This window comes from Suncus etruscus, chromosome 15, assembly GCF_024139225.1.
Source record: "Suncus etruscus isolate mSunEtr1 chromosome 15, mSunEtr1.pri.cur, whole genome shotgun sequence".
NCBI classification, from domain to species: Eukaryota; Metazoa; Chordata; class Mammalia; order Eulipotyphla; family Soricidae; genus Suncus; species Suncus etruscus.
The window spans coordinates 2,131,444-2,156,698 of NC_064862.1; the positions used below are offsets into that span (position 1 = coordinate 2,131,444).

Genomic DNA, 25,255 nt, shown 5'->3' on the forward strand with positions numbered 1-25,255 from the left:
AAAATAATATTAATTTAATGAAAGGAACTGTAATGGAAACTATTGAGAGAAAAAAATTTTCAGGAAACGGAAGTTATATTCAGTAAATGGAAGTTTACCCATGTGCTTAAGATACATGGGGCCTTGTATAAAAATACAATGAGTAAGGTATTTTGCATTGAATAGGGTCCTTTAATATAGCCAGGAGTGAATTCTGAGCAAAAAGTCAGGAAAAGAAAAATCACTTAGAACAACTGGATATAGTTACCCAACCATCCCCTATTGCGAGGGGGGAAAATGTTGAAGGTCCTTTTTATTTATTTATTTATTTATTTATTTATTTATTTATTTATTTATTTATGTGTTTATTTATTTATTTATTTATTTTTGGTTTTTGGACCACACCCGGCAGCGCTCAGGGGTTACTCCTGGCTGTCTGCTCAGAAATAGCTCCTGGCAGGCACGGGGGAACACATGGGACACCGGATTCGAACCAACCACCTTAGGTCCTGGATCAGCTGCTTGCAAGGCAAACGCCGCTGTGCTATCTCTCCGGGTCCTGAAGGTCCTTTTGGTCCTATTAGATTCCTTCTCTAGTTAATATTCAAAATTTAAACCTTAATTGTGGGTTTTCTGCTCAAGTTCTACTGTCCTACTTACTATCTCTCATAACTTCAATTGTTCCCACCTAGGTATTTATACTTGCAGTGCTGTTTTTTGAACTCAATTGCTTCTAGTATTTAACATAATCCTGAGCTTTTACCATCCCTTACTAAATATATCTGAATGGACAAATGAATGATTTTATGGACCAAGTGAAAAAAGGCAGAGAAGATCTGATTAAAGTCATGAGTTTGTTTGTTTGTTTTTCTGTTTGTTTGCTTTTTGGGGCCACACCCAGTGACACTCAGAGGTTACTCCTGGCTATGCACTCAGAAATTGCTCTGGGCTTGAGGGACCATTATGGGATCTTGGGGATTGAAGCTAGGTTCATCCAGGGTCTGCCCTACCACTGCCCTACCAACCCCTAAAGTCATATTTTTGAGGGTCTTGGTTTATAATAATTTCTGTTGACCAGTTACTTGCACATTAAATCATCTAAATATCAGTTATTTGTTGAATGGTTTAGGATAAAAATAGAGGTAGGGTCTTGTAAGGAAACTATTGAAGGTGGAAACAAGCAAGGTCTGGTACTATAGGAAAGTGGTGAGGATATGTAATATTTACAAATTACGGTAATATAGTAAGAAATCAAGTACTTGGGCATGGTCAAATAGCTTCCTCTTCAGAAAAATAAATCATATACCCTTTTAAAAATTTTATTTATCAATGTGTTTGAGAAACACCCCATAATTCTCAGAAATAGCTCTGTACTCAGAGTTCATATCTGGCAAAGCTCAGGGAAATGTGTGATTCTAGCAGTAAACCTGCATTAGCTACATGCAAGGCAAGAATTCTACCCACTGTATTATCACTCTGGTCCTAATCTACCATTTTAATACTTAATTTTTAGAAACCATATAGTTTTACAGGCTAAAGAAATTTGGTGAGTGCTTGCTTCGGCAGCACATATACTAAAATTGGAATGATACAGAGAAGATTAGCATGGCCCCTGTGCAAAGATGACATGCAAATTTTGTGACAAAATTTAGTGAAAGTGGGAAAGTGGTGAAAGTCAAAGCTAAATTCTTTGACTTTAAGTCATATACAATTCTGTCATGAACAGTTTATAACTAAATGAAATACGTTAGGTAAATAAAGTCCAGGACTAATGTACATTTTTAGAAGGATGTATTTTACAAAAAAGCAGAAAAATATAAGTAATAAGAAAAATAAGAATTTGTAAAATAAAAGAAATTTTAAAATAAATTGCTTTAAAAAGTTTTCAGAAGCAGAAAGATAAGTCAAGTGGCAAGTATAAGTAAGGATCTGAGTTCAAAATCTGACAAAACAACATGAAGCACCCTGTAACACATAAACTCCAAACACCACTGGATATAATGCGTGCCCCTCCTCTTACTACCAGCACAACTGGGTTGGTTGCTGTATATGAGCATGTGGCCACTATACCACAGGCTCAAACTGAACAGAGTTCAACTGTTAGGCTCTGGACTCCTGAATACAGTCAGTTATGCAACTGATTTTACAAAGTTTTACTATACATAAATAAATACATAAACTTATATTTGTAGTGTATATGTATATACACACACTATGGGTACATATACATATGTACATATATACCCATACATGTATATATTTACACACATTTATCAATATGTATACATACATGCATATCTATATATACCTACATTTATAATAATGTAACCAGCAGTGCTCAATGGCTCTTTGCTCAAAGATCATTCTTGGAGTGCTCAGAGAACCACATATAGAAGTGGGACTTAATTGGGATTGGCCATATGCAAACAAGTGCCTTAACTCATGAACTTTCCAGCCTGGTACTAGATATGACTGGCTTAAGCCAATAAAATAGGTGGTAGTAGATTCAGTAAAATATTCTGATTTAGTTATCATTTAAATATTTTCTGTTTCTAAGAATGTTAGAATTCCTACCAATATACTTTCACAATGCTCAAAATATTAGATCTCCCATTTGATAGAATTTTAAAATGACTTTGGGGCTGACTATAGGATAATATTTACAGTAACAAGGTCTTAAGCTCTTCTTTTGAAATTTATAGTGTCACAAAAATTAGTGGTAATTCAATAAAAATAAATAAAGAAAAATGTTTCACAGTTAAAAGTAAACAAAGGCCAGAAAGATAGTATTATGGTACTGGCCTTGATTAAGTTCTGCTGGATTGGGCTGTAACCCAGGTTTGAATTTCTAGCATGATGTATGGTTCTCTGAGAATGCCAGAGGTAATTTCTCAGCACAGAGTCAGGAAGAGCCCCTAAGTAGGAATGGGCATAAACTATAGCCTATAAACAACAAGCAAACAAACAAATAAGATAAGTAGGGGAATTCAATGGCATAGCTATAAATTAATAAGTTTATTCTCTAAATCATATGTTAACTTCATAATCTAATATTCTGCTTATTTTTAGGCTATTTCTCAGTTAAATTCCATATCTTTTTGTCTAAGTAAGTAAAAAGCAAGAAAAGGGAGAGAATATCTTTTTTAATGTTTAATTAAATGTGAATTAATTTTAAAAAATTCAAAAATTTTAAGTTTGACAATCTATGTATTTTAAGACCCAGACAATGTAAGATGGTGCCCCAATTTTTAATAAGATATAAAATCTCATTATTTCATTGAAAAATATTTGTAAATTAAAAATAATCTTAACTAGGGACCGGAGCTGTGGTGCAAGCAGTAAGGTATCTGCCTTGCCCATGCTAGCCTAGGATGAACCATGGTTCAATCCCCCAGCATACCATATGGTCCCCCAAGCCAGTAGTGATTTCTGAGTGCATAGTCAAGAGTAACTCCTGAGTGTCACTGGGTGTGGCCAAAAAAACAAAAACCAAAAAAAATAATAATAACTTAACTAGTTGTAAATAAGGTAAATAAGTATTGGACTTAATAGTTCTTGAAATTTGTCATAATGTATGTACATGGTATAATCTTTAAATTAGAGACAAAGCAATGGAAGGTCTATTTATTTATCAATTCATACTACTATTAAAATTTTCTAAGTTTTAAAAAATTACTTAGTGGATGGGCTGGAGTAGTGGCACAAGCAATAGGGTATCTGCCTTGCATGCACTAACCTAGAACGGACCTTGGTTCGATCCCTGGCATCCCATATGGAAGGAAGGCAGGAAGGGAGGGAGAGAAGGAGAGAGGGAGCAAGGAGGGTGTGGAGACAAGGTGCAGAGTTGAGAGAAAGTGAAAGAGAAAGTGAGAGAGAAGGAGGGTAAGACTAAAGGAACTTAGTAAAGGAACTTACTACTTCCGTTTGTATTACTCAATGCTCGATTTCCTATGCCTAGTAAGTCATGGAAACCTGTAGATTCAGAAAGATTTGCATGAATGAGTCTGCATCACCATGATGCAATGGAATAAGAGTCAGTCAACAAAGAACAGAAGACCAGTGAGCACTCACTACCATATGTGTTGAGAACGATGTATACAAAAGGAATAAAGCCTCTGGGCTGACTTTCAAGAGTTTGTGCTAGATCTTTAAGCCTAGGTATTGAACTGTCAGCCATCTTTAAGCCCAGGTATTGAACTGTCAGCCCAGTTGACTGAAAATCTTTAGAAGGGGCCCTACTTTTGTTTTGTTTTTCAAAATAAAAAATAAAAATAAAATAGTTTTTTTACAGTCAAGTAAGTGAAAGGTTATTGTAGCCTAGAGAAATCAGTGCTGTTAATGGGCCAGTTAGTCAATACTAAAGATAGAGAGAAGTATGCTTTAGTCTTGGGGGACCTGCAAAGGATTTTCAAAAGCGAATCTTTAAAACAAGCCCTGAAATATATGTGGGTTTTCCAGGTCAAGAAAGTTGAGTTCTAAGAAAAAAAAATTGAGTTCTGGGGCCGGAGAGATAGCATGTAGATAATGCGTTTGCCTTGCATGCAGGACAGTGGTTCAAATCCCTGCATCCCATATGGTCCCCCGAGCCTGCCAGGAGCAATTTCTGACCGTAGAGCAGGGACTAACCCCTGAGCTCAATGCTCAGAGATCTACAGGAAGTATTCTTAAGTTGTAACAACATCTTCCACTAAGGACTGCTCTTAAAAGAAAGAGAGTGTAAGACAGAAATTAGAGTAGAATTCTTCCACAGCTATTGTAGGATTGCACATCTCACCCATTAGTTTTTAACTTTTGGATTGTTTTGGTAAACCAACAAGTAAAAAACTTGGCTCTACAGGGATCCATGGGGTAGACACTAGCTGCTCTTTGGCCAAGGCCTTTGTAAATAATTCAGTCAGACCATAGTTTATCCCTTAGCCCTAGGCTCTGGCAAGAGATGAATTTGAGGTCAATACCGACTAAGTGTAAGTTAAAAAATTTTTTTTTCTCTTAAGAACATTTTTCAAGAAGCCTGTTATGTGTGGAACCAAAACTGGGTAGAAAAGAGGCAGGGTTAAATTTCAACTAGAACATCCCAAAAGAAAGGTTTATGTAGTATGTGACAAAAGGGTTTCGTGGATTTGGGCATACCTCACTATTTGCAGGGCAACCCGATTGTTGATATTCACGTGCATACTTTACCAGGTACATAACCTTAACACCTCTGACGAAGGCTAACCATGCTCCCCTGAACAAATCAGATATTTGAGCCGTGGGTTTTAGTCAGGAAAGACAACTCTGCCTTGCCCTGGGAGACAAGGAAATCAAAGTGCAAATCCTGAGACTGGCAGGAAACCAACTCAGTGGCTTCCTTATAAAAGTTGCTGTTTTGGGCTTGAGAGATACCCTTGCAGGCAGCCAACCCCAGCAACCAGGAGTAGTAATTCCTGAATGCAAAGCCAGGGGTAACCATTGAATATTACAGGGTGTAGCCCAAAACCAAAAGGTCATCCTCAGACCCTGAAGTTGGCCTTTTTTCTTTTTCTTTCTCCAGGAGCGATTTCTGAACATAAAGCCAGGAGTAACCCATGAGCGCTGCCAGGTGTGACCCAAAAACTAAAAAAAAAAAAAAGTGAGAACACTTTACTAAGGAAGCGAAGTGAGTGCTTGATGCTCTTGGTTTTCTTGGTTTCTGAAAGCTTCTGGCAATTTGGTAAAGTATAGTGATCCTTTCTGAGAACAAGTTTTGATGAATAAGTTAAAATATTTAATATCAAATAATCAATTAAAATAGTAAAAATATTAAATTGGCTTAAATTAATGTTATTGATTATTACATAACATAAATAACAAAAACAATCTATCATATTATACTAAATTCCTCAAAATAGCCTATAATAATTTTAGTAACCTAAAATTACTCTCTTATGGCATTTTATATGAATATATAATTATATAGCACAGAGTAAAGTGAACTATTTCTCAATAATTAGAAACATAATTTTCCACTGCACCTTGAACAACTGTTATAAGATGTGAAAATATTTGTGCTTTCTGTTAATGACAAAGTTACAGGACTTGTGAGTTACTATCACTTTTTGAGTACATGCATAATTTAAGAAGTTATTACATTTCAATAAGAGTTGAAAAGAAACTTGTAACTTTTTCCATCAAAGATCCTGAATTTGATACATTCATGTTGTTTTTCCCCAAAAGGGTCTATCTCATGGATCCAGGTTAAGAGCCCCTGGTAATAAGTGGCAGGTGTCATGGGTTATAATATTACTCAGTGTTGTGGAAGAACAGCATTCAGTGGAGGAGGAAAGGAAAGATGGAGAAGAAAGATGACACAGAAGAGATATCAGCAATGGTTCCATCTTATTATGTTTTATATATAAAGAAAGGAATTAGAATTTTATGTTGAGCACTCCGATGAACTCAGCTTGAAAAAGCTCATCTGAGCTTCAATTAGGAAAATTCTGTGTGTTAAGACTGGCATCAGGAGGCTAGCTGGGAGGTAGGAGAAGTTCTTCAAGGGAGAATGAAGGTATGAAAGTGGGTGTTAATGAAATTAGAAGGTAGAATTGACTGCTATAACTAACGGTGGTACATGGAAACACAAATGCAATTTCATGGAAATAGATGGTGAAGATAAACTGCACTTTGGAAAAACCCAAGCAATTGTTCAGAGAAATAAAGTGGTTAATGGAAAGAAAATCTAAAATGTCATTAGTGGAAATGACTTCTTATCCAGGTGATTTTTCTATGTTTGTCAATAATATAAGGCGAGGAACTTAATGGATTGTGACTTTGGAGAGAAAACATTCTAAATTAGGTACTTCAAAAATGTTATTTGTGATGGTTTGGTATAATCCATAAACAATGAGTATTGTTACTATCAGTCAATATTTCCTAAGAGTCGAAGAGGCCTTGGTAAGAACAATCTATGTGATTCTTGGTAGTGTGCTGTAAGTGTGCTATAGGTCACAGAACACCACAGCTGGAGTAAAAGCTGGATAAAGCTTAGGAACATGCAAAGAGGGTCTTTGTTAAAAGAATGGTAAGAATGAAGGATTAGAACCCTGGCTATGTTGAATTAAAAAGTGTATGGGACATGTGAAACATACCAGATATGTTCACAATATGGAGGAATTTAAAAACTATCCAAAGTTATCATTTGATAGACAATAACTCAGACAAAACTATGATCCTTTACATTATTAGTATTAGGCTATTTAAGTAAATCATTGAAAAAAAATTTTCTTTTTGGTTTCAATTTTTCTTGTATTATTTTTAGATTTTCCTTTCTTTTTCCCTTTCTTTTCTTAAATTGATATTTATAGTTTTTTTGTTTGAATTTTTGCCCCCCTTTTATTTTTTTATTTTTATTTCTTTTTCTTTTTTTAATTTTTCTTACCTTCAAACAAAATCACATAACTTGAACCATCTTGTTCTACCTCACAAATTGAGGGGAAATAATGGAGGGCACCAAGACCAAACAGTCATATGAACATTGGGTCGAAATACAAAATAATCAGACTTGAACACTAAATCCAAAGCCAACTACAATAGAATTGATACCCAATCTACAATAGGCTAGACACAGAAGGGACCACTTATAATAGCAGCCAGGGGGAGCAAAGAAGGGGCAATATGGGATGCATGCTGGGAACAGGGGTGAAGGGAGGACAACATTGGTGGTGGGAATGCCTCTGATTCAATGTCACTATGTACCAGAAATACTACTGTGAATGATTTGTAATCCACTTTGGGCAAAATAAAAATTATTAATCAAAAAAAGACTAAAAAATAACGAAAAAAATTCCTCATCTGAAAAGAACTTTTTTTTCAATTTGGAAATTCTTATTTTTTGGATGTGCCAATCATTTCTTTTGACAGGTTTTTGGAACTTCAAGTAGCTGCTCTGATCCCTGTGACTTTTATTTGTCCTGAGGTATATAGAGATGAATAATAAGAATATTTTAGCTAGAGCATATTGCCACAAACTATTCTTAAAATAGTTCAAATATACCTCAAATCTTCACAAAATGAAATAACTTTTAACTAAAAAAAGTAAATCAAAAAGAGAAAGAAAAGCAAAATAGAGAAGTACTATATGGTAGAATAAACTTTCAATGCCACAAAGAGGAAAACTGACTGCTAACGTCAAATCTGCCACTTCTCTGTATGACTCTGGAGTTCTTTCTTCCTTAATTGCTTGGTTCCTTAAGAAAACCAATTTAAGGGGGTGGCTGTTCATGTGGTCTACAATAATGTGCTTTCTTAATGAAACAGTCAAGAGTGTTGAAAGTTGTGTGAGGAGTAAATGTGAAGAGAAGAGAGACACTTCTGGAAGGAGTCCAAAAATATGGTAATAGTTGGTGCCAAGTTCCTGAAGATAAAATGAAAGGAATTAAAGAAATTAAAGAAAAACTCTACAACAGAAGTAAAGACATAGTTTGACTCTTTTTTTTGTTTGTTTGTTTTCAGGCCACACCCATTTGATGCTCAGGGATTACTCCTGGCTAAGCACTCAGAAATTGCCCCTGGCTTGGGGGGACCATATGGGACGCCGGGGGATCGAATCGCGGTCCTTTCTTGGCTAGCGCTTGCAGACATCTTACCTCTAGTGCCACCTCGCCGGCCCCCATAGTTTGACTTTTTTAATAAAATTTTCTAACAGTAAAAGAAAAAGCAAAGGGATACTATCTAATTAGGCTTAGCAGCAATTTAATTTAAAGAAATGAAAAAAATATTGAAGGAGAAAAAAATAGGCTAGGAAGGAAAACCAATAGTTCAATTTTGGACATAATTAGTTCAAGGCATTCATGAAGTTTTCTTTCTTTCTTTTTTTCTTTTTTTTTTTTTTTAAAAGATGAAGAGAGTTGGGAATTAGGTATCCATGGAGCTGAAGCATTTTGGGGGAGATAAAAGTAGTATAATAAAACCATGGGAATGAGTAAACGTGTATACTTCTGAGGGTTAGGGAATGGAGAGGAAGCAGAATATACAGAGAAAGTAACAGAGAAAGTAAGAGAGATGGCAAACCAGAGAAGGAATAAGAACTAGAAAAGATGGTAAAAGGGAGAAGATTTTGTTAGCCACAGACAGAGCGTGAGCTACTCCTATAAACAGAGATGAGGTTATCTAGTCTTATGATAAAAAAAAATTCCACAAAATAATAGAGCTTAATCTTAGAGTAAAAGAAAAGAAGAATGATGAAATAATTTACAATATAAGGGTTTCAACATTTAATTAAAAAACTGAACAGTGCAATAACTTTAAGATTATTTCCAGAGTGCCTAAAAGTTGCATAGATTATGCTTATGAATTTCAAATGAGCTTCAAGTTTTGATTTGACAACTTGAGGTAGATTAGAAAACAAAATATTGTGAAATTCAGGTAGACTGTCATCAGTAACAGATTCTATGTTGGACATAAGGGTTTGGAGCTGACCCTCCCTCAGTGTCTTGTGCACCTATAACTGAAAAGAGCAGAGTAATTTGGTGTGCTTTGATTTAAAAAATTTTGTGAAAATGACATGTTATTTTGGCAATGAAGCCAGTTGCTTTGAAGGTCATTTCTTTTGCTAAAGAAGAGAAATTCTGGGGTCAAAGTGGTGGCACAAGCGAGAAGGCGTCTGCCTTGTCCATGCTAGCCTAGGATGGACTGCAGTTTGATCCCCTGGCATTCATAGTGTCCCCCAAGCCAGGAGCAATTTCTGAGCGCATAGCCAGGAGTAACCCTTGAGCATCACTGAGTGTGCCCCTCCCCCCCAAAAGAGGAGAAATTATTTAACTGGCTCCTACGCTTATGGACATAGCACAATTGAAGTTTTTTGTTTTGTTTTGTTTTTGAAAAATAAACTTTCAAAAATGAAAACCAAAAGTAAAAATATTTTGAAACAGTTTATGTATAAGTATACTAATGAATCAAATCACATCTTATACCCTCACAAGAAGTGTGGAAAGGTCGACTAGAAAAGTAGAACATAATTTTAATTGTTTTTGTTTGGTTTTTTATTTTGGGGGGGCCACATCTGGTGATGCTCAGGGTTACTCCTGGCAATGCACTCAGAAATTTCTCCTGGCTTGGAAGACCATATGGGATGCCGGGGGATCAAACCACGGTTTGTCCTAGGTTAGCATTTGCAAGGCAAGCACCCTACCACTTGCATCACCACTCCGGCCTCCAGATTTGAAAGCTCTATGTTGATAATGTTTTTATTACTTAGAAAAACCAGCAATAGGACTGAATATTTAAGAGAAATACATTCTGTTTAATCCTCAAAACCATTCTCTGAGGTAAATCTTATTAACCCCATTTTACAAATTAGAATATTTATAAGTTTCTGGGTTTCCCCACCAGTCCTAATTGTCTGCTCCTGCAACTATTTTAGGTACCTTTGGAATAGGCAACTGTATGCCATAGACTCTTGCTAAAGTGCTCATTCATTTGAGTATGTTATTACAATTTCTTTTTTTTTTTTTTTGGTTTTTTGGGCCGCACCCGGCGATGCTCAGAGGTTACTCCTGGCTGTCTGCTCAGAAATAGCTCCTGGCAGGCACGGGGGACCATATGGGACACTGGGATTTGAACCAACCACCTTTGGTCCTGGATCGGCTGCTTGCAAGGCAAATGCCGCTGTGCTATCTCTCCGGGCCCACAATTTATTTTCAATTCAAGTTAGTTCATGATTATATCATAATCATGATCCAGGAAAGGAACCTGGATGCTCACGACCCATTAGACGATACTCATAGTGTAGACTCACTTTACAGTGCTCATTACCATATTGCTTAGTATTCTAGACTTGAAAATTGAAAGACTGCTCTATGTACAATCTAACCCAGGAAGTCTTTCTTTAGTAAAGTTTACTGTCACCAATGATGATTTGTCAGGAAATGAAAAACCTTTTCTACTGACTTGCCAAATTGATATTTTTTAAGCATTCTGACTGTGTCAGTTTTTCAACTGCAACCTATGGGTCAATCTTCATTGTCATTGTATGGTTGTGCACAAGTGTATGTGTTGGCCACCTCTCTGTCTGTCTAATGCCCGTCTGCAATATACATAGTGTCTGTCTATGTTGTTGCAGTCCTGCCCCCTGTTCTATGTAGCCCTTCCTTTTCCCCATCCCTGCTTACCATTTTACAAAGCCTTTTCTATATTTCACTCTGTTACCTCACCCTTGTTACCCCCACTCTTCCTGTGTAACCTTACCTGATGGTAAGACCTGCTCATTTCTGGGAGGGGTCTTTGGTAGTTAACAAAAGGATTGCCTGAGGGGCAGAAAGAGACTTGGGGGATTGAGACAGATTGAGCAAGAGAGAAGCAGAAAGAGAGATGGCAGAAAGAGGTTGAGGTGACAGGACTGACTATGGAACCAGCGTAAGAGGTTTTAAAACTTAGGAGTCACATATGGTGGCTAGAACCTGAATAAAGTTGATGTCTCCTGAAACCTGACTGTCTGTGGATCATTTCCTTTTGGCTATCCTGAACCCTCAGACCACCGGCTGGAGGGAGTTGGAGGAGCATGGCCTGGGGCTGGGCGGTCAGAGAATGGCCTCTCCATCTATCTCATCCATCACCATCCAGAACTCCATAATCAACCTGTTATTCAACACACCCTGGTCTGTTATTTCTCTCTATTTAAACCTTTATACCCTCAGTTCTTAACTCCTCAGGAACTGGAACATTCCCCCCACTCCACTCGAACTAGCTGCCAACCAGCTCCCAAAGTGAAAAGACAGATTCCCAGTCCACCTTTCCTCAACCCAAGAAGACGTTACCGCCACCTCTGCTGCTGACTTGCTCCCTTTTCTACCACCTCCGTTCTCTGCGGACTGTGGCTTGCCACCAGATTCTGCTTTTGAAAGCCCCTCAGCTCGAGGACATTTCCTGATCTGCGACTGCTCGGAGCCGTTTTCAGGCTCCACAGACCACACGGCAGGATGAGGCTATGCTCTGGAATTTATCCTCTTTTCCCAGACGATTTCAAAAGACTTATAGAGGATATGTATGTTTTGATCGTGTATTTCTTTAGATATATTTTCATAATGGGTATGATTCTTAATGTGTATTTCCTTATGTAGATGTAGTCTTCCCCATCCCTTTCTGGGATTTGCTTAGTAGAAAATTCTAGTAGATACGTTTCTCTTGGGTTCTGAATTCATGTTAGAACCAGGTTATAGGGATTGTTTATCTTGTTATTTTTATCCCCATTTGTGCCAGTACTATCATGTGTCATTGTTCCTTTTTCCATTGGCACATTAAAATGGGGGAAATCTTACTTATACTAAGTTCTTATCTGTTGTGTATGTTTGTTTTTATCCCCCAGGATCAGGTACCACCCAATGGTGGGATCAGATACCAACCAATGGTGGAAGCAGAATCAGGTACTACCCTAGGGTGGGGACAGAATGCCAGGTCACACCCTAGGGTAGGGCACAATCACCAATCAGGTTAGGGTCAGTAACATACTAATCCCCTAAAATATTTACATACACAACACTTACCTAATACGGATAGGAACTCCTATATTTTATATTGCAGGGAACCTTTCACCCTGAACATTTGTCATACTGACTTGACTTAGGCTTCAGTTAGCTGGACATCAGCCATTAACCCCTGAACTTTGTACCTCATCTTTGGAACCAGCATGATTTTCTGCACCAGCACCAGGAATTCAACTTCTACCAGGGAAGGCTCCAATGCTGCAATGACACCAACTTGCTCCAGAGTGGTTTTACATAACACTCTGATGATTTGGAAACAACTTGCTTTCAGGGCAGGTTTCCTGCCTTACCACCTAAAGGTGAGATGAAACCACAAGACCCTCCATGACACCCTGACTTCGACATAGCATCTGTGCAAAAACCAAGATCTTTAATTATTTATTTAAGCCTGACTGTGACAAATGTGATTGAGGAGAACTTGTTACCAAGACCATGAAGAAAGACTTTGGGGTTCCACAACTTAGTATACCTGGAGCCTGAAGTTGGTCTTATAACAAGGTGCTTCATGGGTAGGGACCCCCATTTTTAGGCCAAAGGTTTGTTCCTTTCTATTTTCCCCAACTTTTGCTGCACCTATGCAAAAAAACTGCCACCCCTCTTTTGTTCATTTTTATCTTTTAGATAGGGTTCCTGTCTTTTTCATAGTAACTTGGGACATTGATTACTTTGTTTTTATCTCATATTTCTGCATTTTTCTATAAAATTAAGAAGAAAAGAAAAATAAAAGGATGGGAGTCAGGGGATCAGGGACCAAGTGGTTTCAGATGTGTTGGGAAAAAGTCCAGAACTAAATATCTAAGCCAACAAGAGACTTACACTTTAACAATGTAAACTTAGATGGTCCTGTTCCACTGATAGGCCAGGGGGCGAAGAATGGCGGGATAGGATGCACTCTGGGGACATTGGTGGAGGGAAGTCAACGCAGTGGCGTGGTGGGAATGGCCCTGATTCACTGTATTCTGAAATTCAGCTATGAAGGACTTCATAGATCACAATGTTTTCAATAAAATAATTTTTTTTAAAAAGAACTTTTGGAACATATAATAGTTGCCTAATTTTACAAAGCTAGTAAAGAATAAAACTTAGCCTCTAATCAGGCTTCTCTGACCTTGTGTCAGGACTTCTTATTTATTTTCCTCCTATATAGACCCAAAGGCTACTTCTACTTCTGGACTGTATTTTTACTTTCAAAAGGTTAAAGATATATTTGTCACTGGATCTAATTTGGAAAATAATATTATGTGTCAGTGGAAGAAATATTTAATAGTTTCGCTTTATATTTTTCTCTTCTCATTGAGTTTATTTCATATGTGCTTGAATTTTACTTAGCTCTCTCACTTTGTTTTGATGAGTCCAATCAGTGATCAAATTTTGGTAGAATATTTTTTTTTTTTTTTTTTGGTTTTTGGGCCACACCCGGTAACGCTCAGGGGTTACTCCTGGCTATGCGCTCAGAAGTCGCTCCTGGCTTGGGGGACCATATGGGACGCCGGGGGATCGAACCACGGTCCGTCTCCTAGGCTAGCGCAGGTAAGGCAGGCACCTTACCTCCAGCGCCACCGCCCGGCCCCTTGGTAGAATATTTTAAGGTCAAGAGCTTCCACTGATTTCTTAAATTTCATTCTAATAGAAAGTAGCACCTTTTCAGGGTTTAAGTAAGACTAAGTTTAAGACTATGATGATGAAATGAAGCCCAACCTACAAGGTAAAAGAAAGAAATACTAGAACAGCATAAAACACCAGACAGCAAAGAGGAGCTTTGGCAGATTTCTGGCCCACCCTAGACACCTACTGAATCGAGCCAAGAAATAACCTAGTCAACATCACATCATTGAAATGAGCCAACCCAAATTCCTAATCCATGAAATCATGAGCAAAACAACAACAAAAACAATAGTTGTTTTGATTACTCAGTTTTTCATATTTTGTTGTGCACAATAGAGAACATAAATTTAGTACAATTGGATATAATTTAGAAAATCATACTATATTTTGGTGGAACAAGCTGCAAAGATTGCTATAGTTTTACTTTGAGTACACATGGTTTGTTTTGTATATCTGAGATAATAAACCTATAGTTTAAAAATTATCACTGGTTCTTGCTTGGGCCAAGGATGAGCTCAGTGGTAGAGCATATGTGTTTGGGTCCCCCACATCACATTGTCACTGGTCCAAGTGCTTAATATTTCTGTATGAGGAAATAATTTTCTAGATGAAAGCATTGTGCAGAAGCAGTTCATATATTTTTTGGGGTGGGGGAGCACCATACCTTCAGTGTGCTTAGAGGCTATTCCTGGTTCTGTGTTCAGGAGTGATCCTGGTAGTACCCAGCAGCCATAAATAATGTGAGGGAATTAAATGAAGTCCCTTACAAGCAAGGCAATTGTCTTATCTTGTATAGCAGATCACTGGTCTGGGAAGTAGTTCAACTCTTGAACTTTATTATCTGTGTGCATTTCTCATCATAATAAAGCAATGGTATAATTATGGTTTCTGTCTTATGTTTAAAAATACTAGCAGCAGGGGCCAGAGCTATGGTGCAAGTGGTAAAGTGTTTATCTTGCATGCGGCTAACCTAAGATGCCCATCAGTTTGATCCCCCAGAGTCCCATATGGTCCCCCAAGCCAGGAGCAATTTCTGAGCACATAGCCAAGAGTAACCCCTGAATGTCACCGGATGTGGCCTCCCCCGCACCAAAAAAAAAAACAAAAACCCAACAGCAGTTTGTCATGAGCTACAAATGACAAGAGAGTCTACATAAAAACACCAGAAACAAAATTCAGCAATGGAAAAGTTATTTCTTTTTCTTTTCTTTTTTTGTTTTTTGTTTTTGTTTTTTAAAGGAGGAGAAAAAGGAGAAGAGGAGGAGGAGGACAGGAGAAGAGGAGGAGAAGGAGAAGAAAGAGAAGAAGAGGAGGAAAAGAAGAGAAGGAGGAGGATGAGAAGAAGAGGAAAAGAGAAAGAGAAGAGGAGAAGGAGGAGGGAAAGAGAAGAGGAGGAGGAGGGGAAGAGGAGAAGGAAGAGAAAGGAAAAGGAGGAGAAGAGAGGAAAAGTTATTTCTAAAGATTAGTTTAGTTTGTTCATTAAAATTTGCCTTTATACTTAGCTTTCAGTTTCCTAGCAACTTAAGGGTTATATTGTGCTGTGATTTTTTTTCAGCTGCTAAATTATAAGAGCAATTTATTATGCAGATCTTATACTAAGGAACAGTAGGTGATAGCCAATAGACAATGGGACGAAAAAGACAGTCCAAAAGGTGTGGTGCTTGCCCTGCAAGTGGCTGCATCTGCATCCCTTGTTCCAATCCCCAGCGTTGCACTTGGTTTCTGGATAAATACCAGGCATAACCCTCCCCCCACTCACATGCAGAGTCAGAAGTGATCTTTGTATGACACCAAGTGTGCTCCTGACCCCTAACCAAAAAGAAACACACACACACACACACACACACACACAATTTGTTTTATACTCTGGAACTTTACATATGCCTTTGTTAAAACAAAAACACAATGTTATTTGAAAGATTTAATTTCTATGTGGATTTTCATATTAATTCTCTATTCTCTCCTTCAAAAAGAATTTCATCATTTTCTATCTTTCTACTTGTAAGAAGTATGTTGATAATACCAGGCCGTTACAGAATAAATTGTGAAGCAAAGAGAAGTTGTCTGCTCTTGTAAAGGTCAGAGAGTCCAGGAAGACATTAATTAATGCTAAAGAAATGAATAAAATCACTATGCCAATAGAGAATTACATACTGAAGAATTAAAATAATACAGGTGCCATGAAAAGCATAACAGGGAGATTGACCAGAGTTCCTGGTGATGGGTATGATAAAATGGAGGGAACCACAGAATTTGCCACGTTCTAATTTAGCATACATAAAGGCAAATCATATTTGCCGCTGCTACTGAGAATACATAAAGAATGTCAAAATGAATTATATAATCCATAGTTTCAAGAAAAAAATTACTTGAGAAATCAGACATTTTTATTGCTCTTATTTCTGGAAAAGAATAAAATGAATAACAAACATTAGCTGTCAAGATAACAGATGAAAAATAATTACATGTTCTGAAATTTCTTATGATTGAGGTAAGATCTGAGAGATCGCTCTGAAATATCTGATTTTTTAAAATAAAATCTTTATTTAAGCACCATGATTACCAGCGTGATTGTAGTTGGGTGTCAGTCATAAACAGAACACCCCCCTTCACCGGGGAAATACCTGATTGAATATGTTAATTTTGAAATAGGAATTATTAGCAATGGCTTTACCTTCTAATAGCAGCAATGTTGGGAGGGTGGGGCCCTTTTAAGTAAAAGTTGACTAATAGACAAATAACAGGTATGACTGCATTATCAAAACTGATAACTAAGGTTCTGTTTACAATAAGTACCAGGTTCTAGTTCTTACCATGTAGCTTTCATTCTTTGAGGTCAAGTAGTTAAGAGAGAAAACAATGATACTGATGTTCTTTAAAGCAATTCATTTGTAGTTCAATATAACTTAGCTACAAGTTCTTCAGTGCTACAATAAACACTATACCAGTCATGTAACTCTTAAAAAGTGTATTATATAATACTTAGCAGAAAAATTTCCAAATTATTACTCACTTTTATCTACAGCACTATTATATATTTACTTTAAATATATTCTTAGCCCCAAATCATTCTATTTCACAGGATATTATGCAGAGCAATAGCTTTTTGAAAATTTTTGTTTTGCAGAATTTATTAATAATTTTGAGGAAGAAAAATTTCTATATTAGAGTCCACTCAAGGACTTTGAGTATGTTACATTTGCATTCTAAATGAAACTTTAATGGTTCCTGAATACAAATCTCCGTTACAGTTGAATTGTGTGTCTTTAAAAATCATATATTGAATTCCTAACAGCAGAATTTCTGTATCTGAACCTACCTGAAGTCTATTTCTATTTGTGTATCTGTTTTTGTTTGTTTTTCTCGCCACTCCCTGTTTTGTTATAGGCTTATTGTCAATAAGGGAAGATTTTCCTGGCCATTCTTGTGGGACTATATCAGAAATGAATAGGGTCAGCCATGTACAACTAATACCTTATCCTCAGTATTATGTCCCTGACCCTGGATGTAGAGTTTATATAGAGGTATTCAAGTTCAAAAGAAGTAGTTCTGAATCCAATGAGTGACATCCTTATAAAAGGGGGGAACTTTGGATGGAGACAAAGGAAGAGTATGAAAATATGTAAAGAGTCAAGATTACCATCAACCAGCAAAGGAGAACAGTGTGGAGCACATTCTTTAATAGCCTCAAAGGGAACTAATTCTGCTGACTTCCCTCTTAGACTTCTAGCTTGTGAATAATGAGACAACTTTCCTAATTTAAGCAAACCCACTTTGCAGCAACTAGAAAGTATTATACCTCTAAAAAATTAGTACAATCTCTATTTCCTATGAAAATAGAAGATAATTTCTGCAATTAATAGAAGATAAAGATGAAGATTATCAAAGAAGCCTTTCCAGACTTCTTATCCCAAAGTGGGATTGACAATGATGTTTATATTAGTATTAATTAATATTAATGACACTACATTGATATTAATATTACTATCATTGTATTAATATTCTTCTTGTCTTTCAACTCCACAAGCTTTACATTTAAGTTGAACAGATTCTTCAGTAAATTAGAAATATTGTTTTTTTTTTAATCATTTTTCTGGTTTCTTATAATGATAGTGATGTAGAAGGTATGGACATTCATAATTAGGTACTTCAACTGGTCAAACAGATTTGAAAAGACTATTGACATCTTTTCTACAGTTGTAAGGGACACTTCTCCAAATTGCCCTTCCCGTTGGTTGTCATGGAACAGAAACTACACTAGGAGTGATTGGCACAACTGTCCTGGGAATGGCTGGGCAAAACCCATGTGAGGCTCTTGTAAGTCTCCCAGAATCCACACCACCACCACTATCCCAACAAAAATATATACTAATTGAGGGGCCGGTGAGGTGGCGCTAGAGGTAAGGTATCTGCCTTGCAAGCGCTAGCCAAGGAAGGTCTGCGGTTTGATTCCCCTGGCATCCTATATGGTCCCCCCAAGCCAGGGGAGATTTTTGAGTGCTTAGCCAGGAGTAACCCCTGAGCATCAAATGTGTGTGGCCCAAAAACCAAAACAAAACTATATATATATATATATATATATACACTAATGAAAGATGCCACCAAATATAAGCACAATCAAACTAAGTACAAACCCAAAGTTGATTTCCCTTAAGAAACAAACAAACAAACAAACAAAACAGACTGAAGATATTCAGGCAGAGGAACTTCCTCTTGAGAAAAGGTGGCTCTGCTACTCTCCACTCAATCCATCTTTCCCAAGAAACTTTTTGCTTTGCTTGTGACTCTCAGAAGACCTTATCTACTGATTTTAAAGGGAGGTGTTCCCTTTAAATATAATTTCATAGAAACACCAATCTAATCACTAAAGTAGCACCTAATTTAGATTTCAGAGTTCTAAGATATTTTCTACCAAGTTTATTCAAGCTAAAACATGTTTTCGTAATATTGTTAAGGTTTTGCTAGATCATTAAAGCAAAAGTGCTAATAATTTATATTTATTCTCTTTTGTTGTTTTTTTTTTTTTCTCAAAGATTTTTCCTGACTCTGAGCTTAGGGATCACTCCTGGTGGTGCTTAGGGGACCATATGAGGTTCCATGAATTGAATCTGGGTGGGCTGGATGCAGAGTAAACATGCTACCAATTGTAGTGTTGCTCTGGTCTCTCTATTTTCTTTGCAGGGCCAGACAGTTTGACATGGAAGCAGTGGAAAGTTAAAGAAAATTTTTCCTTCCTTTCTTTATCAATACCCTTCTTCTTAACCAAGTAACAATAGCACAACCACATATGCTACCTCCTCCACCAAAGGCTGATTAAACCATTTTTATTGATTCATTAAACAGATATTATTGAGTTTCTGCTATGTGTAAGGAGCTGGCAGCTGTGAACCAAACAGACAGGCTGCCTTGCCTCAGGAAGTTTTTATTATAGCTTTCAAAGGAGTTATCTGGAACTGTAAAATGGGGTCATTTTATTTCAATTTTTCAGTTATGTAAAATAATTTTATTTAGAGAAATAGAGAGAGAAGAAGAGAAAGCAAGACAGGGAACGTTCAAAATAGAATATGGGTTTTGAAGGAATGGCAGTTGCCAAGAGCACACATCTCATGTTGAGATGCAGTTGATCTCAGAGGGAGGATGTACAGACAGGGTTCGTTATCAACGTCTTCTTTGACAACAATCTCCATTGCTCTATTTTTTAGCGCCATCACAATCTTTTGTTTGCTTTTGGGGTGGCCATACTCATCAATGCTCAGGGTTTACTCCTGGCTCCGTGCTCACAGACCAGTCCGAGTGGTGCTGAAGCATTGTATCTGGTGAATCAGCCTCAGTACTCTCTTTCCAGCTCTATCACTACATTTTAAGCATTCTGGGAACTATTATCACAGGTTTTGATCCTATAATTTTTTAAGAGTCCCGATACAAAAAAAAATCAGATTTCAAAGAAAATTTAGTCAATTTTCAGAGAGAGCTTTTTGTATGGAAAGATATTCCTGAATAGTGCATATTAAAGGTATATTATTTTACTCCTTATTTTTAATTCTCAAACTATTAGCTTTAAGATTTTTCTTTCTATCCAAGATATGTTTGATGTTGGTTCTATAAGAGCTTTAGGTTTTAAAATGTTTTAACACTTTGGGGCCCCTTTTTATATTTGGGGGAGCATACTCTTGGTGTTCAGGGGTTACTCCTGCTCTGTGCTCAGAAATTACTCCTAGCAGGCTTGGGATACCATAGGGGATGCCACAAATTGAACCAGAGTCCTTACAGGGTTGGCCAAGTACAAGGCAAATGCCCTATGCTCTGTGCTATCACTCTGGCCCATCTTGTTATTTCTAGAAGCTAAAATCTTTGATGCATCAGAGACTCTCATACTAGTTGGTCTCATAGATTTAGAGAATACAAAATACTCCTAATGGCAGCAGGTAAAAATATAAAACAAAACAAAATAAAGAATGAGTTCTGCATTTACTACAGAGTATGAGAATTTCACTTCACTTACAGGCTTTTCTTCTTTTTTCATCGATTGAATTTATTTTCAAACACATGTCTTGGGGTAAGTGGGATGGAAGCAAAAAGAGAGGAGAGAAAGAGGAGGACAAAGGGGAAAAAGTTGAAGAGAGAAAAGGAGAAGGACCACATGACCAGCCAATACTAACAAATGGCATTTTGGGTGAGTGCCTGACCTAGGAAGGAAAAAAGTGATCAAGGTGACCCCAAAGGAACTAAAATAGCCAAGTGGACTCTTCCCAGAAAAAATACCACAGCAGGTTCTGGAAAGCAATTAGACTAATATTTTGGCATCTTATACAATAACCAAAGGAAGACTCTCCTACTGCCCCAGTTGCAGAGCTGATCTTTATTTCCCTTCATTGTTAATCCTTATGAAGTCATTTTAAAATGCAGCAAAAAAAAAAAAAAATAGGTGTGAGAGTAAACAAGTGCTAACAGTAATCCTTTCTCCACAGGCTGTGCAGCTGCAGAAGTCGCCAGAGCAGAAGCTAACTTGTATCTGTTTTTCCTTTCTTCCCACATCCTCCTCCTCATCCCACACCTCATTTTTTCAAATTTGTCAGCCTTCTTGTTAGACCAAAGGAATCTGGCCCTTTATTGACTGGTCTGCCCTTAGACCAAGGTCCTGGGTAGGTCACTGGAGGAAGTTCCAGAACTCAGGGCTGCACCACAGTTGGCCTTTTCAAAAACAGTAAGGCCTGGTAATCCAGAGAGCTATTACATACTTCTCCCTGGTGGAGATTGTTCACCCTGTGAACTGGATGTTCTTAAACCCTCTGGAAAGGAACAAAAAATCTTACTCCTTTGCTAATGAAGAACCAAATACTTCCCATATTCAAACAGACTGATAAACTAGGAATTAAAGCTCTAGTTAGCATCCTACCTTTAAGTCTAGAGCCTTCTTAGCCTCCAATGTTCAGAATGTTGACACTGATTGTTTAACATTTGAATCTAATCTTTGTTGTTATTTTTGGGGTCACACCTGGTCATGCTAAGGGTTTACTGTTGGCTCTGTGCTCAGAAGTGACTCTTGGTGGGCTCCGGGGACCATATGGGATGTCAGAGGTCAAACTAGGAATGGCTGTGTGCAAGAAAAATGCCCTCCCCACTGTGCCCTACTCTAACCCTGAAATTAATTTTTAAAAAAAATACGTGAAAAAATGCTTTCCAAATATAACATCACAGTATTTCCTTTAGTGAAATATCTTTAACTTGACCCAAATTACTAAGGAAACTTTTCTATGGATTTCTATTCATGCACATGTTTATTTTCCATTTATAATCTGAAATATCTAATGTGTTGCATTCTTATCCACTTCCCATGTTAACTTGGCTTCATCTTGTTACGTATTCAAAGAATATTTCTTACTCTAGTGTTATATATGGCACTAACACTTCTGTACCACTTCTTCAAAAAAATGGAACTTTCAAGGAACTCTGCTACACTTTCCATTCAAAATATTTCCCAAACACTAAAGCAGAGTGAGAGCCTAATTATCATAGGACTTTCTTTAAAGCTGCTGGGGCAATGACTTATGTAGTAACTGAGAACAGTTTATCACCTTTATTCCATGGGACTGAAAAATAACTCCTCAGTGTAGCCAAACTTAAGCAGCAAAACTTGCCCTTTAGCCAGTCCAAAAGCTCTAAGTAAGATTTATTGGTCATAGTGAGAAAAGGAACCTTGGGTTCAAACATTTCTTTGAGTTCAGTAACTCTTGAGAATACATTGAAAGACTGAAGAGAAATAATTCTTGGATGCTTTTAGGCTTCTAGGTGGAAGAAACTATAATGCAGAAATGCATAGTACTCACAGATAAATCACTAGAGAAAAGATGTGTGTTAAAAACGTCATCTAGAAGAACATATTCATGCCACAAATTATTTGTTGCACCATTGGGAACAATAGCTAAGATATATATTGAATTGAAATGTCTAACAATAGATGAGTATATCATGAACAAGCAGTACACACATACACAGATCCATAGTGTACATACTCTATGCAGCTGGCAAGGAACAACAAATTCTTAGTTTGCTGCAATCTGATGACAAGACTGGAAGATATCCTGTTGAGTGAAGTAAACCAAAAGAAGGAAGACAAACAGGATTATCTTACTTATCTATGGTTTATAAAATAACTGGTCCAGGAAAAACAATGTAATAGAGGGTATACCTAGATCACGCTTGTTACCAGAGTAGAGGAAGGAGAAGGACAGAGAAGGAAGAAAAGTAAGAGAGAAAGAAGAAGATGAGATATTAAAGTAACAGGCTAACAAGAGTCAGGGACCTCGGGTATGATGGTAAAATAGTCCTGCTATAGACATATATCAAAAGCACAGACTCAGCAACACTGAAAACATGCAATTCATCAAAACTTTAAATATGTGTCTGTCAAGGTGGCAGACTAGAAGGGTAGGAGGGAACTTGAGACCACTGGTGGAGAGAAGTTGACACTCTTGTCAGAAAGTTGACACTGGGTCTAAAAACCCAACTAAAAACCCAAAAGTTATCAATAAAGTTTTAAGTCACAGTTCTTTCATTAAATAAAATAATTATTTACAAAAAAGATACCGTACTATGGGTCAAATTGAGGACATTTTTTTAAGTCTGTCAGAAGAGATAATAATCTGCCTGTCAACTAGACTTGTTATTTCAGTGTGTATTTATATATAATCCATATCCAAATATAGAGGGAATAAAAATACACTTGCTGTCTAAGAGGAAGGGAGAGAAAGACAAAATGACTAAGGAAAAAAGTGATATAGAGACCATTCATTTAATTCACATTTTTATTTAACAAATATGCTTTGAAAAGAAGGGGGATTGAGAACAAGGAAATAGTTTCTGTCTTTGAAGACCTCTTGTGAAGCACAAGCAATGACAATGGGAATGGGAATGTTGCTCTGGTGAAGGGGGGTGTTCTTTACATGACTGAAACTCAACTATAATCATGTTTGTAATCAAGGTTTTTAAATAAAGATATTAATAAAAAAAGAAAATAGTTTCCAATATTGCGTGAGCGGTAAAGATGAAACACACACAAGAAGGACTCAAACAGTTCAGATAAAAGTATTACAGAAGAAAACACAGGAGAATCCTGCAGTCTCCAGGGTTATGGGTTCATCATGGTTATATCTGGGTACAAAAATCAGGTGCATCATGGGGAAGGTAAATCAGACTTCTGACTTGTTGGAAAACAGTCTTGCTACCCCAGAAATCCTTTAAGAAAATAACTCTATAGCCAATCCCTAACCCAGAAGACCCCAAACCCCATACCCAAACCCATCTTCTCTGGAACATTCAGCCAAGCCTGCAGCATGAAGAGTAGCAAGTAGTTCATTCCTGAGAGGGAAATGTTAGGACATTGCGTCAAAGCTCCCTATCTGGTGCCAAGGAAATAGCCCAAGCAAGTGTGAGATCTTACATTCTAAGCAAGCACCACAGGTGCACTTCCAGAAGTTGACACCATATGGCAAATTAATAAGTCAATAAATAATCCAATGCTGCTTATTTGAGACTGAATTTATACTCTGACTCCACCTCTTCTTAGCACTGTGACCTTGGAACAGTTGTTTACTACCTCTGAGCCTCAATGTCCTTGGCTGTAAAATGGGAACCATGAGGCAAGGTGGGAATTACTACAAGACTTTGACTGATGTCTGACCCTGACTACAAGTTTAATTGCTGTTATTGTTATTTTTGACTACAAGTTTTATGCATGTACCTTCTGAGAAGATGTGAAAGGTTTCACTAAAGAAAAGAACCTTGGTTATCATCTAATTCAGATGCAGGCATGAGAAGAGACTAAAGAAAAAGGCATAGTGCTGCTGTTTATGGAACAGTTGTGGAGAATAATCACTTCAGTGTAGTTTAATTTCATTTCTTAGCTTCTTCTCGAATAAATATATCAACTGTGTGGAAAACATTTGTGCCCTTCCCTGCCAATTTTAGAGAAAGGAGAAACACAGAGCAGTAGTAGTTTTTTTTTTTTTTTTTTTCTAATTATCCAGTTTTGTTTGACCTGAACAGAGGTTAAGAATAAAGCTTTTAAAAGCCGAGCACTTTCATCCAAGTGCTGCCTGTAGCTAATAAGCTCTTTCTCCCAGAGCCTGTTCTTCCACTTTAGCACAAGCACTTCAGTTTCCTCATCTATGAAATGGGAATAACATAAAAACCTATTTTAGATTTTCCTTTGAGCATAATAAAGTAATGAAATAGAGTAAAATCATTTAAAATACTCAGCAAAGTAATAGTCCTATAGCTGATATGAAATGTATTCTACTCTATTTGTCAAAAGGGAAAAATGAATGGATGAATACAAAGAAGAGGAAAACACAATAGGTTTGGAGATGGAAAGCTTACATGCGAGGAGTAGTTTATCCCTTTCAAATTCAGTCATTGATTTACCTTCTTCACTGTCAGCCTTTATAGATTAAAGGGTAGGTAAGGTTATACAAATTCTTCTTGTGCAGGAAAAGGTTTTGTTATGGCAACAAATCGAGCAGAGGAAGGTTATTGCTTTGGGTCAAACAAGTCAAAATGTTGTTGCCTATTAGTCATGTGACCTTGAGCTCAGCTTTTAATCTCTTTAAACCAGTCTGAGCATTTAACCGTCTATTTACTACCTAGAGTTATTTTGAGGCTTAAATGAGATGATT

At 37.1% G+C, this 25,255-nt stretch overlaps 1 protein-coding gene and 1 pseudogene across 1 annotated transcript in view; one reads left to right on the plus strand and one right to left on the minus strand.

Moving 5' to 3' along the window:
- The window catches only part of SGK1 (serum/glucocorticoid regulated kinase 1), a 133,447-nt gene that overhangs the window by 105,312 nt on the left and 2,880 nt on the right, over positions 1-25,255 (minus strand).
- On the plus strand, positions 1,530-1,630 carry LOC126031759 (uncharacterized; annotated as a pseudogene).